At 43.9% G+C, this 13,213-nt stretch overlaps 6 non-coding genes across 6 annotated transcripts; all 6 read right to left on the bottom strand.

The window, feature by feature from the left end:
* Positions 1-1,063: 1,063 nt before the first annotated feature.
* Positions 1,064-1,145, bottom strand: trnas-aga (transfer RNA serine (anticodon AGA)). The gene has a single exon. It is a non-coding gene; the product is annotated as a tRNA-Ser (tRNA).
* Positions 1,146-3,020: 1,875 nt separating this feature from the next.
* trnas-aga (transfer RNA serine (anticodon AGA)) lies at positions 3,021-3,102 on the bottom strand. The gene has a single exon. It is a non-coding gene; the product is annotated as a tRNA-Ser (tRNA).
* Positions 3,103-5,009: 1,907 nt separating this feature from the next.
* Positions 5,010-5,091, bottom strand: trnas-aga (transfer RNA serine (anticodon AGA)). The gene has a single exon. It is a non-coding gene; the product is annotated as a tRNA-Ser (tRNA).
* A 1,875-nt stretch (positions 5,092-6,966) lies between these two features.
* trnas-aga (transfer RNA serine (anticodon AGA)) lies at positions 6,967-7,048 on the bottom strand. Its single transcript has one exon. It is a non-coding gene; the product is annotated as a tRNA-Ser (tRNA).
* A 1,904-nt stretch (positions 7,049-8,952) lies between these two features.
* trnas-aga (transfer RNA serine (anticodon AGA)) lies at positions 8,953-9,034 on the bottom strand. Its single transcript has one exon. It is a non-coding gene; the product is annotated as a tRNA-Ser (tRNA).
* Positions 9,035-12,898: 3,864 nt separating this feature from the next.
* trnas-aga (transfer RNA serine (anticodon AGA)) lies at positions 12,899-12,980 on the bottom strand. The gene has a single exon. It is a non-coding gene; the product is annotated as a tRNA-Ser (tRNA).
* Between the last annotated feature and the right edge of the window lie 233 nt (positions 12,981-13,213).

Genomic DNA, 13,213 nt, shown 5'->3' with positions numbered 1-13,213 from the left:
CATCGCCCGCCAACATCTCCCCGATCAACGCTGCCCTCCCTCCCGCGCCTCGCTACCTACCTTTGCCTTGAATGAAATTACCTCCCCTCACTCCCGCCTTCCATACCTTGCAAACCACGGACGGCGAGACGTTCCCATTTTGGTTCATTTCCACATACTCCTCAATCACTTGCCCCATCTTAATGCAAAAAATCGGGTCTGCCATCAAACCCACAATGGCAAGTCATTGTGAACAATAAAGAAGAAGCCTGAGTTCAATGGAAGGTAGGTGGAGTTTGAAACCATGGTTATTTGAATTGCACCCACGGACGTCTTTCGAGTCACAAAGCAACGTTCGCGACTTGAGAGTCCTCATTTGATCGCCCTAAGGTTAAATTGGCAATGCTCGGTAACAGAACCCGGATCCAGTGCTTGGGAGACAGCCAATATTCCTGACTGACGGGTGAGTGAGGATTATTTCTCTCCATGCTGGTCTTGACTTGTTCCCTCTTAATTTCTAGTATTTATTCAACCATCTACAATATATTTGCGATATACACTATCCAAAAAGCATTCACATTGTCTTAGTTTTGAGATAGCCATGATTTGGAGATGCCGGTGTTGGACTGTGGTGAGCACAGTAAGATGTCTTACAACACCAGGTTAATGTCCAACAGGTTTGTTTCGAAACACTGGCTTTTCTGCATTCACCATAGCCAATCCCTGGACAAAATTGAAAATTTGAATTGTTCCTCGCATGATTCAGGCATTTTACTTCTCCCCTCCCTGGTCAATAACGCTTGCCCATGGCCGAAGTCTTCATCAGCAAGCTGAATGTACATCTCCGTTCACTCATTAATAGCATATGTTCCATTGTAAAATTCTTATCCAGAAAGCGCTGTGTACTATTCCAATCACTGAATAATAACACATGTTGAACTGTGTCCCGACTTTTCAAATAGAGCGCACTCTGTTGGGAAAAACAACTCGCCTTTTTGCAAAGTGTGGGATACCATTTCGCATCAGACACCATTCGTTCCAAAGAACGTGGTGAAACTTGAACCTGAATGAGAACAAGGGAATACGTAATCGGCAGGGTTCGAACCTGCGCGGGGAGACCCCAATGGATTTCTACTCCATCGCCTTAACCACTCGGCCACGACTACATGAGTGCAGAAGCTGCTTCGGTGATTTGACGCGGAAGGTATTTTTTTATTCGGGAGGAGCAGGCAGACACACATAATACAATTCTGAACATTATTGTGTACATAATAAGTATTCTTTCATTCAGAACCTGACGAAATCCAAACCCGAGATGAGCCAATCGCTTTGTTAAGGTTGCTATAAGAATGTTTTGATAGCACCGCTTTGTTGAATTAGGAAATGCCATTTGATTTGATTTAAATTCGCAATTTGCTGTTGGACTCTGTGCATTTTCTTTCTGTATTTGTTGACAGGGCGATAATGCACCGACAGAAATCACAATACAAACTGGAGTTAGTGCTGGATTCTGAAAATGCAGGAATTATCCTCAGGGTCCAGAAACATCTGTGTTAAAGCAAATCCATTAGATTTCAACTCACTAAAACAGAAACTTCAGGGGAAACTCAGCCGGTTTGGCATCATCAGTGGAGAGAGAAACGGAGTTAACGTTTCCACTCCGCATCAACTAAAGGGAGGATTTTACATTTATTATCAAATATAAGTTCGATACTCCCCGCGCTTCAGATCCAAAATGCCCAAATGTCACAAAAATATTATCAACATTCTTCTAAATCCACGAACCAGTTCACATTCAGATGCAGAAATACTCCCTTCCACCTCCATCGCTGCTGCCTGCCGATGGAAATGACCAGCCAGCCATCCAATGGCTTGTTCACCATACTCATAGCCAATCCCTTGCGGGCCTCCATTGCTGAACAGCCCTCCCTTTCGATAGAAGATCAAACTTCACCTGCAACTCCTTCCTCCTCACTAAATGTGCCGCTTCCGTGTGCATCAGATATATTCCATCGCCCGCCAACATCGCCCTGATCCACGCTGCCATTCCTAACGCGCCTCGCTAACCACCTTTGTCTTGAATGAAATGACCTCCCCCCTCACTACCGCCTTCCATACCTTCCAAACCACGGACGGCGAGACGTTCCCATTTTGGTTCATTTCCACATACTCCTCAATCACTTTCTCCTCTTAATGCAAAAAATTGGGTCTGCCATCAAACCCACAATGGCAAGTAATTGTTAACAATAAAGAAGAAACCTGAGTTCAATGGAAGGGAGATGGAGTTTGAAACTATGGTTATTTGAATTGCACCCGCGGACGTTCGCGACTTGAGAGTCCTCATTTGATCGCCACAAGGTTAAATTGGCAATGCTCGGTAAGCGAACCCGGATCTCGTGCTTGGGAGACAGCCAACATTCCTGACTGACGGGTGAGTGAGGCTTATTTCTCTCCATGCTTGTTCCCTCTTAGTTTCTAGTATTTATTCAACCATCTACAATCAATTTGCGATATACACTATCCAAAAATCATTCACATTGTCTTAGTTTGGAGATAGCCATGATTTAGAGATGCCGGTGTTGGACTGTGCTGAGCACAGTACGATGTCTGACAACACCAGGTTAACGTCCAACAGGTATGTTTCGAACCACTAGCTTTTCTGCATTCACCATAGCCATTCCCTGGACAAAATCGAAAATTGGAATAGTTGCTCGCATGATTCAGGCTTTTACTTCTCCCCTCCCTCGTCAATAACGCTTGCCCATGGCCTAACTCTTCATCAGCAAGCTGAATGTACATCTCCGTTCACTAATTAATGGCATATGTTCCATTGTATAATTCTTATCCAGAAAGCGTTGTGAACTTTTCCAATCACTGAATAATAACACATGTTGAACTGTGTCCCGACTTTTCAAATAGAGCGCACTCTGTTGGGAAAAACAACTCGTCTTTTTGCAAAGTGTGGGATACCATTTCGCATCAGACACCATTCGTTCCAAAGAACGTGGTGAACCTTGAACCTGAATGCGAAAAAGAACATACGTAGTCGGCAGGGTTCGAACCTGCGCGTGGAGACCCCAATGGACTTCTAGTCCATCGCCTTAACCACTCGGCCACGACTACACGAGAGCAGATGCTGTTCGGTGATTTGACGCGGAAGGCATTTTTTTATTCGGTAGTAGCAGGCAGACATACATAATACAATTCTCAACATTATTGAGTTCGCAATAAATATTCTTTCATTCAGAACCTGACGAAATCCAAACCCGAGATGAGCCAATAGCTTTGTTAAGGTTGCTATAAGAAAGTTTTGATAGCACCGCTTTGCTGAATTAGGAAATGCCATTTGATTTGATTTAAAATCGCAATTTGCTGTTGGACTCTGTGCATTTTCTTTCATTATTTGTTGACAGGGCGATAATGCACCGACAGAAATCAAAATACAAACTGGAGTTAGTGCTGGATTCTGAAAATGCAGGTCTTATCCTCAGGGTCCAGAAACATATGTGTTCAAGCAAATCCATTAAAGTTCAACACACAAAAACAGAAACTTCAGGGAAAACTCAGCCGGTCTGGCATCATCAGTGGAGAGAGAAACGGAGTTAACGTTTCCACTCCGCATCAACTAAAGAGAGGATTTTACATTTATTATCAAATATCAGTTCGATACTCCCCTCGCTTCAGATCAAAAATGCCCAAATGTCACAAAAAATATTCTGAACATTCTTCTAAATCCACGAACCAGTTCACATTCAGATGCAGAAATACTCCCTCCCACCTCCCTCGCTGCTGCCTGCCGATGGAAATGACCCGCCAGCAATCCAATGGCTTTCTCACCATATTCACAGCCAATCCCTTGCGGGCCTCCATTGCTGAACCGCCCTCCCTTTCGATAGAAGATCAAACTTCACCGGCAACTCCTTCCTCCTCACTACATGTCCCTCTTCCGTGTGCATCAGATATATTCCATCGCCCGCCAACATCTCCCCGATCAACGCTGCCCTCCCTCCCGCGCCTCGCTACCTACCTTTGCCTTGAATGAAATTACCTCCCCTCACTCCCGCCTTCCATACCTTGCAAACCACGGACGGCGAGACGTTCCCATTTTGGTTCATTTCCACATACTCCTCAATCACTTTCCCCATCTTAATGCAAAAAATCGGGTCTGCCATCAAACCCACAATGGCAAGTCATTGTGAACAATAAAGAAGAAGCCTGAGTTCAATGGAAGGTAGGTGGAGTTTGAAACTATGGTTATTTGAATTGCACCCACGGACGTCTTTCGAGTCACAAAGCAACGTTCGCGACTTGAGAGTCCTCATTTGATCGCCCTAAGGTTAAATTGGCAATGCTCGGTAACAGAACCCGGATCCAGTGCTTGGGAGACAGCCAATATTCCTGACTGACGGGTGAGTGAGGATTATTTCTCTCCATGCTGGTCTTGACTTGTTCCCTCTTAATTTCTAGTATTTATTCAACCATCTACAATATATTTGCGATATAAACTATCCAAAAAGCATTCACATTGTCTTAGTTTTGAGATAGCCATGATTTGGAGATGCCGGTGTTGGACTGTGGTGAGCACAGTAAGATGTCTTACAACACCAGGTTAATGTCCAACAGGTTTGTTTCGAAACACTGGCTTTTCTGCATTCACCATAGCCAATCCCTGGACAAAATTGAAAATTTGAATTGTTCCTCGCATGATTCAGGCATTTTACTTCTCCCCTCCCTGGTCAATAACGCTTGCCCATGGCCGAAGTCTTCATCAGCAAGCTGAATGTACATCTCCGTTCACGCATTAATAGCATATGTTCCATTGTAAAATTCTTATCCAGAAAGCGCTGTGTACTTTTCCAATCACTGAATAATAACACATGTTGAACTGTGTCCCGACTTTTCAAATAGAGCGCACTCTGTTGGGAAAAACAACTCGTCTTTTTGCAAAGTGTGGGATACCATTTCGCATCAGACACCATTCGTTCCAAAGAACGTGGTGAAACTTGAACCTGAATGAGAAAAAGGGAATACGTAATCGGCAGGGTTCGAACCTGCGCGGGGAGACCCCAAAGGATTTCTACTCCATCGCCTTAACCACTCGGCCACGACTACATGAGCGCAAAAGCTGCTTCGGTGATTTGACGCGGAAGATATTTTTTTATTCGGGAGGAGCAGGCAGACACACATAATACAATTCTGAACATTATTGTGTACATAATAAGTATTCTTTCATTCAGAACCTGACGAAATCCAAACCCGAGATGAGCCAATAGCTTTGTTAAGGTTGCTATAAGAATGTTTTGATAGCACCGCTTTGTTGAATTAGGAAATGCCTTTTGATTTGATTTAAATTCGCAATTTGCTGTTGGACTCTGTGCATTTTCTTTCTGTATTTGTTGACAGGGCCATAATGCACCGACAGAAATCACAATACAAACTGGAGTTAGTGCTGGATTCTGAAAATGCAGGAATTATCCTCAGGGTCCAGAAACATCTGTGTTAAAGCAAATCCATTAGATTTCAACTCACAAAAACAGAAACTTCAGGGGAAACTCAGCCGGTCTGGCATCATCAGTGGAGAGAGAAACGGAGTTAATGTTTCCACTCCGCATCAACTAAAGGGAGGATTTTACATTTATTATCAAATATAAGTTCGATACTCCCCGCGCTTCAGATCCAAAATGCCCAAATGTCACAAAAATATTATCAACATTCTTCTAAATCCACGAACCAGTTCACATTCAGATGCAGAAATACTCCCTTCCACCTCCATCGCTGCTGCCTGCCGATGGAAATGACCAGCCAGCCATCCAATGGCTTGTTCACCATACTCATAGCCAATCCTTTTCGGGTCTCCATTGCTGAACAGCCCTCCCTTTCGATCGAAGGTCAAACTTCACCTGCAACTCCTTCCTCCTCACTAAATGTGCCGCTTCCGTGTGCATCAGATATATTCCATCGCCCGCCAACATCTCCCTGATCCACGCTGCCATTCCTAACGCGCCTCGCTAACCACCTTTGTCTTGAATGAAATGACCTCCCCCCTCACTACCGCCTTCCATACCTTCCAAACCACGGACGGCGAGACGTTCCCATTTTGGTTCATTTCCACATACTCCTCAATCACTTTCTCCTCTTAATGCAAAAAATTGGGTCTGCCATCAAACCCACAATGGCAAGTAATTGTTAACAATAAAGAAGAAACCTGAGTTCAATGGAAGGTAGATGGAGTTTGAAACTATGGTTATTTGAATTGCACCCGCGGACGTTCGCGACTTGAGAGTCCTCATTTGATCGCCACAAGGTGAAATTGGCAATGCTCGGTAAGCGAACCCGGATCTCGTGCTTGGGAGACAGCCAACATTCCTGACTGACGGGTGAGTGAGGCTTATTTCTCTCCATGCTTGTTCCCTCTTAGTTTCTAGTATTTATTCAACCATCTACAATCAATTTGCGATATACACTATCCAAAAATCATTCACATTGTCTTAGTTTGGAGATAGCCATGATTTAGAGATGCCGGTGTTGGACTGTGGTGAGCACAGTACGATGTCTGACAACACCAGGTTAACGTCCAACAGGTATGTTTCGAAACACTAGCTTTTCTGCATTCACCATAGCCATTCCCTGGACAAAATCGAAAATTGGAATAGTTGCTCGCATGATTCAGGCTTTTACTTCTCCCCTCCCTAGTCAATAACGCTTGCCCATGGCCTAACTCTTCATCAGCAAGCTGAATGTACATCTCCGTTCACTAATTAATGGCATATGTTCCATTGTATAATTCTTATCCAGAAAGCGTTGTGAACTTTTCCAATAACTGAATAATAACACATGTTGAACTGTGTCCCGACTTTTCAAATAGAGCGCACTCTGTTGGGAAAAACAACTCGTCTTTTTGCAAAGTGTGGGATACCATTTCGCATCAGACACCATTCGTTCCAAAGAACGTGGTGAAACTTGAACCTGAATGCGAAAAAGAACATACGTAGTCGGCAGGGTTCGAACCTGCGCGGGGAGACCCCAATGGATTTCTAGCCCATCGCCTTAACCACTCGGCCACGACTACACGAGAGCAGATGCTGTTCGGTGATTTGACGCGGAAGGCATTTTTTTATTCGGTAGTAGCAGGCAGACACACATAATACAATTCTCAACATTATTGAGTTCGCAATAAATATTCTTTCATTCAGAACCTGACGAAATCCAAACCCGAGATGAGCCAATAGCTTTGTTAAGGTTGCTAAAGAAAGTTTTGATAGCACCGCTTTGTTGAATTAGGAAATGCCATTTGATTTGATTTAAAATCGCAATTTGCTGTTGGACTCTGTGCATTTTCTTTCATTATTTGTTAACAGGGCGATAATGCACCGACAGAAATCAAAATACAAACTGGAGTTAGTGCTGGATTCTGAAAATGCAGGTCTTATCCTCAGGGTCCAGAAACATATGTGTTCAAGCAAATCCATTAAAGTTCAACACACAAAAACAGAAACTTCAGGGAAAACTCAGCCGGTCTGGCATCATCAGTGGAGAGAGAAACGGAGTTAACGTTTCCACTCCGCATCAACTAAAGAGAGGATTTTACATTTATTATCAAATATCAGTTCGATACTCCCCTCGCTTCAGATCAAAAATGCCCAAATGTCACAAAAATATTCTGAACATTCTTCTAAATCCACGAACCAGTTCACATTCAGATGCAGAAATACTCCCTCCCACCTCCCTCGCTGCTGCCTGCCGATGGAAATGACCCGCCAGCAATCCAATGGCTTTCTCACCATATTCACAGCCAATCCCTTGCGGGCCTCCATTGCTGAACCGCCCTCCCTTTCGATAGAAGATCAAACTTCACCGGCAACTCCTTCCTCCTCACTACATGTCCCTCTTCCGTGTGCATCAGATATATTCCATCGCCCGCCAACATCTCCCCGATCAACGCTGCCCTCCCTCCCGCGCCTCGCTACCCACCTTTGCCTTGAATGAAATTACCTCCCCTCACTCCCGCCTTCCATACCTTGCAAACCACGGACGGCGAGACGTTCCCATTTTGGTTCATTTCCACATACTCCTCAATCACTTTCCCCATCTTAATGCAAAAAATCGGGTCTGCCATCAAACCCACAATGGCAAGTCATTGTGAACAATAAAGAAGAAGCCTGAGTTCAATGGAAGGTAGGTGGAGTTTGAAACCATGGTTATTTGAATTGCACCCACGGACGTCTTTCGAGTCACAAAGCAACGTTCGCGACTTGAGAGTCCTCATTTGATCGCCCTAAGGTTAAATTGGCAATGCTCGGTAACAGAACCCGGATCCAGTGCTTGGGAGACAGCCAATATTCCTGACTGACGGGTGAGTGAGGATTATTTCTCTCCATGCTGGTCTTGACTTGTTCCCTCTTAATTTCTAGTATTTATTCAACCATCTACAATATATTTGCGATATACACTATCCAAAAAGCATTCACATTGTCTTAGTTTTGAGATAGCCATGATTTGGAGATGCCGGTGTTGGACTGTGGTGAGCACAGTAAGATGTCTTACAACACCAGGTTAATGTCCAACAGGTTTGTTTCGAAACACTGGCTTTTCTGCATTCACCATAGCCAATCCCTGGACAAAATTGAAAATTGGAATTGTTGCTCGCATGATTCAGGCTTTTACTTCTCCCCTCCCTAGTCAACAACGCTTGCCCATGGCCGAACTCTTCATCAGCAAGCTGAATGTACATCTCCGTTCACTAATTAATGGCATATGTTCCATTGTATAATTCTTATCCAGAAAGCGTTGTGAACTTTTCCAATCACTGAATAATAACACATGTCGAACTGTGTCCCGACTTTTCAAATAGAGCGCACTCTGTTGGGAAAAACAACTGGTCTTTTTGCAAAGTGTGGGATACCATTTCCAATCAGACACCATTCGTTCCAAAGAACGTGGTGAAACTTGAACCTGAATGAGAAAAAGAACATACGTAGTCGGCAGGTTTCGAACCTGCGCGTGGAAACCCCAATGGATTTCTAGTCCATCGCCTGAACCACTCGGCCACAACTTCACGAGAGCAGACGCTGTTCGGTGATTTGACGCGGAAGGTATTTTTTTATTCGGTATGAGCAGGCAGACACACATAATACAATTCTCAACATTATTGAGTTCGCAATAAATATTCTTTCATTCAGAACCTGACGAAATCCAAACCCGAGATGAGCCAATAGCTTTGTTAAGGTTGCTATAGGAAAGTTTTGATAGCACCGTTTGATGAATTAGGAAATGCCATTTGATTTGATTTAAAATCGCAATTTGCTGTTGGACTCTGTGCATTTTCTTTCATTATTTGTTGACAGGGCGATAATGCACCGAGAGAAATCAAAATACAAACTGGAGTTAGTGCTGGATTCTGAAAATGCAGGTATTATCCTCAGGGTCCAGAAACATATGTGTTAAAGCAAATCCATTAAATTTCAACACACAAAAACAGAAACTTCAGGGAAAACTCAGCCGGTCTGGCATCATCAGTGGAGAGAGAAACGGAGTTAACGTTTCCACTCCGCATCAACTAAAGAGAGGATTTTACATTTATTATCAAATATCAGTTCGATAATCCCCTCGCTTCAGATCCAAAATGCCCAAATGTCACAAAAATATTCTGAACATTCTTCTAAATCCACGAACCAGTTCACATTCAGATGCAGAAATACTCCCTCCCACCTCCCTCGCTGCTGCCTGCCGATGGAAATGACCCGTCAGCAATCCAATGGCTTGCTCACCATACTCATAGCCAATCCCTTGCGGGCCTCCATTGCTGAACCGCCCTCCCTTTCGATAGAAGATCAAACTTCACCTGCAACTCCTTCCTCCTCACTACATGTCCCGCTTCCGTGTGCATCAGATATATTCCATCGCCCGCCAACATTTCCCCGATCCACGCTGCCCTTCCTAACGCGCCTCGCTAACCACCTTTGTCTTGAATGATATGACCTCCCCCCTCACTACCGCCTTCCATCACTTCCAAACCACGGACGGCGAGACGTTCCCATTTTGGTTCATTTCCACATATTCCTCAATCACTTTCTCCTCTTAATGCAAAAAATCGGGTCTGCCATCAAACCCACAATGGCAAGTAATTGTTAACAATAAAGAAGAAACCTGAGTGCAATGGAGGGTAGATGGAGTTTGAAACTATGGTTATTTGAATTGCAACCGCGGACGTCTTTACAGTCACAAAGCAAGTTCGCGACTTGAGAGTCCTCATTTGATCGCCACAAGGTTAAATTGGCAATGCTCGGTAAGCGACCCCGGATCTAGTGCTTGGGAGACAGCCAACATTCCTGACTGACGGGTGAGTGAGGATTATTTCTCTCCATGCTGGTCTTGACTTGTTCCTTCTTAGTTTCTAGTATTTATTCAACCATCTACAATCAATTTGCGATATACACTATCCAAAAAGCATTCGCATTGTCTTAGTTTGGAGATAGCCATGATTTAGAGATGCCGGTGTTGGACTGTGGTGAGCACAGCACGATGTCTTACAACACCAGGTTAACGTCCAACAGGTATGTTTCGAAACACTACCTTTTCTGCATTCACCATAGCCAATCCCTGGACAAAATCGAAAATTGGAATTGTTGCTCGCATGATTCAGGCATTTTACTTCTCCCCTCCCTGGTCAATAACGCTTGCCCATGGCCTCAGTCTTCATCAGCAAGCTGAATGTACATCTCCGTTCACTGATTAATAGCGTATGTTCCATTGAAAAATTCTTATCCAGAAAGCGCTGTGTACTTTTCCAATCACTGAATAATAACACATGTTGAACCGTGTCCCGACTTTTCAAATAGAGCGCACTCTGTTGGGAAAAACAACTCGTCTTTTTGCAAAGTGTGGGATACCATTTCGCATCAGACACCATTCGTTCCAAAGAACGTGGTGAAACTTGAACCTGAATGCGAAAAAGAACATACGTAGTCGGCAGGGCTCGAACTTGCGCGGTGAGACTCCAATGGATTTCTAGTCCATCGCCTTAACCACTCGTCCACGACTTCACGAGCGCAAAAGCTGCTTCGGTGTCATTTGACGCGGAAGGTATTTTTTTATTCGGTAGGAGTTGGCAGAAACACATCATACAATTCTGAACATTATTGAGTTGACAATAAATATTCTTTCATTCAGAACCTGACGAAATCCAAACCCGAGATGAGCCAATAGCTTTGTTAAGGTTGCTATAAGAATGTTTTGATAGCACCGCTTTGTTGAATTAGGAAATGCCATTTGATTTGATTTAAATTCGCAATTTGCTGTTGGACTCTGTGCATTTTCTTTTTGTATTTGTTGACAGGGCGATAATGCACCGACAGAAATCACAATACAAACTGGAGTTAGTGCTGGATTCTGAAAATGCAGGAATTATCCTCAGGGTCCAGAAACATCTGGGTGAAAGCAAATCCATTAGATTTCAACTCACAAAAACAGAAACTTCAGGGGAAACTCAGCCGGTCTGGCATCATCAGTGGAGAGAGAAACGGAGTTAACGTTTCCACTCCGCATCAACTAAAGGGAGGATTTTACATTTATTATCAAATATAAGTTCGATACTCCCCGCGCTTCAGATCCAAAATGCCCAAATGTCACAAAAATATTATCAACATTCTTCTAAATCCACGAACCAGTACACATTCAGATGCAGAAATACTCCCTTCCACCTCCATCGCTGCTGCCTGCCGATGGAAATGACCAGCCAGCCATCCAATGGCTTGTTCACCATACTCATAGCCAATCCCTTGCGGGCCTCCATTGCTGAACAGCCCTCCCTTTCGATAGAAGATCAAACTTCACCTGCAACTCCTTCCTCCTCACTAAATGTGCCGCTTCCGTGTGCATCAGATATATTCCATCGCCCGCCAACATCTCCCTGATCCACGCTGCCATTCCTAACGCGCCTCGCTAACCACCTTTGTCTTGAATGAAATGACCTCCCCCCTCACTACCGCCTTCCATACCTTCCAAACCACGGACGGCGAGACGTTCCCATTTTGGTTCATTTCCACATACTCCTCAATCACTTTCTCCTCTTAATGCAAAACATTGGGTCTGCCATCAAACCCACAATGGCAAGTAATTGTTAACAATAAAGAAGAAACCTGAGCTCAATGGAAGGTAGATGGAGTTTGAAACTATGGTTATTTGAATTGCACCCGCGGACGTTCGCGACTTGAGAGTCCTCATTTGATCGCCACAAGGTTAAATTGGCAATGCTCGGTAAGCGAACCCGGATCTCGTGCATGGGAGACAGCCAACATTCCTGACTGACGGGTGAGTGAGGCTTATTTCTCTCCATGCTTGTTCCCTCTTAGTTTCTAGTATTTATTCAACCATCTACAATCAATTTGCGATATACAGTATCCAAAAATCATTCACATTGTCTTAGTTTGGAGATCGCCATGATTTAGAGATGCCGGTGTTGGACTGTGGTGAGCACAGTACGATGTCTGACAACACCAGGTTAACGTCCAACAGGTATGTTTCGAACCACTAGCTTTTCTGCATTCACCATAGCCATTCCCTGGACAAAATCGAAAATTGGAATAGTTGCTCGCATGATTCAGGCTTTTACTTCTCCCCTCCCTAGTCAATAACGCTTGCCCATGGCCTAACTCTTCCTCAGCAAGCTGAATGTACATCTCCGTTCACTAATTAATGGCATATGTTCCATTGTATAATTCTTATCCAGAAAGCGTTGTGAACTTTTCCAATCACTGAATAATAACACATGTTGAACTGTGTCCCGACTTTTCAAATAGAGCGCACTCTGTTGGGAAAAACAACTCGTCTTTTTGCAAAGTGTGGGATACCATTTCGCATCAGACACCATTCGTTCCAAAGAACGTGGTGAAACTTGAACCTGAATGCGAAAATGAACATACGTAGTCGGCAGGGTTCAAACCTGCGCGGGGAGACCCCAATGGATTTCTAGTCCATCGCCTTAACCACTCGGCCACGACTACACGAGAGCAGATGCTGTTCGGTGATTTGACGCGGAAAGCATTTTTTTATTCGGGAGTAGCAGGCAGACACACATAATACAATTCTCAACATTATTGAGTTCGCAATAAATATTCTTTCATTCAGAACCTGACGAAATCCAAACCCGAGATGAGCCAATTGCGTTGTTAAGGTTGCTATAGGAAAGTTTTGATAGCACCGCTTTGTTGAATTAGGAAATGCCATTTGATTTGAT

Source organism: Scyliorhinus torazame, chromosome 4 (assembly GCF_047496885.1).
Source record: "Scyliorhinus torazame isolate Kashiwa2021f chromosome 4, sScyTor2.1, whole genome shotgun sequence".
Taxonomy (NCBI): Eukaryota; Metazoa; Chordata; class Chondrichthyes; order Carcharhiniformes; family Scyliorhinidae; genus Scyliorhinus; species Scyliorhinus torazame.
Note: the sequence above shows the minus strand (reverse complement) of the source record. Positions and strands in the feature narration are given on the sequence as shown.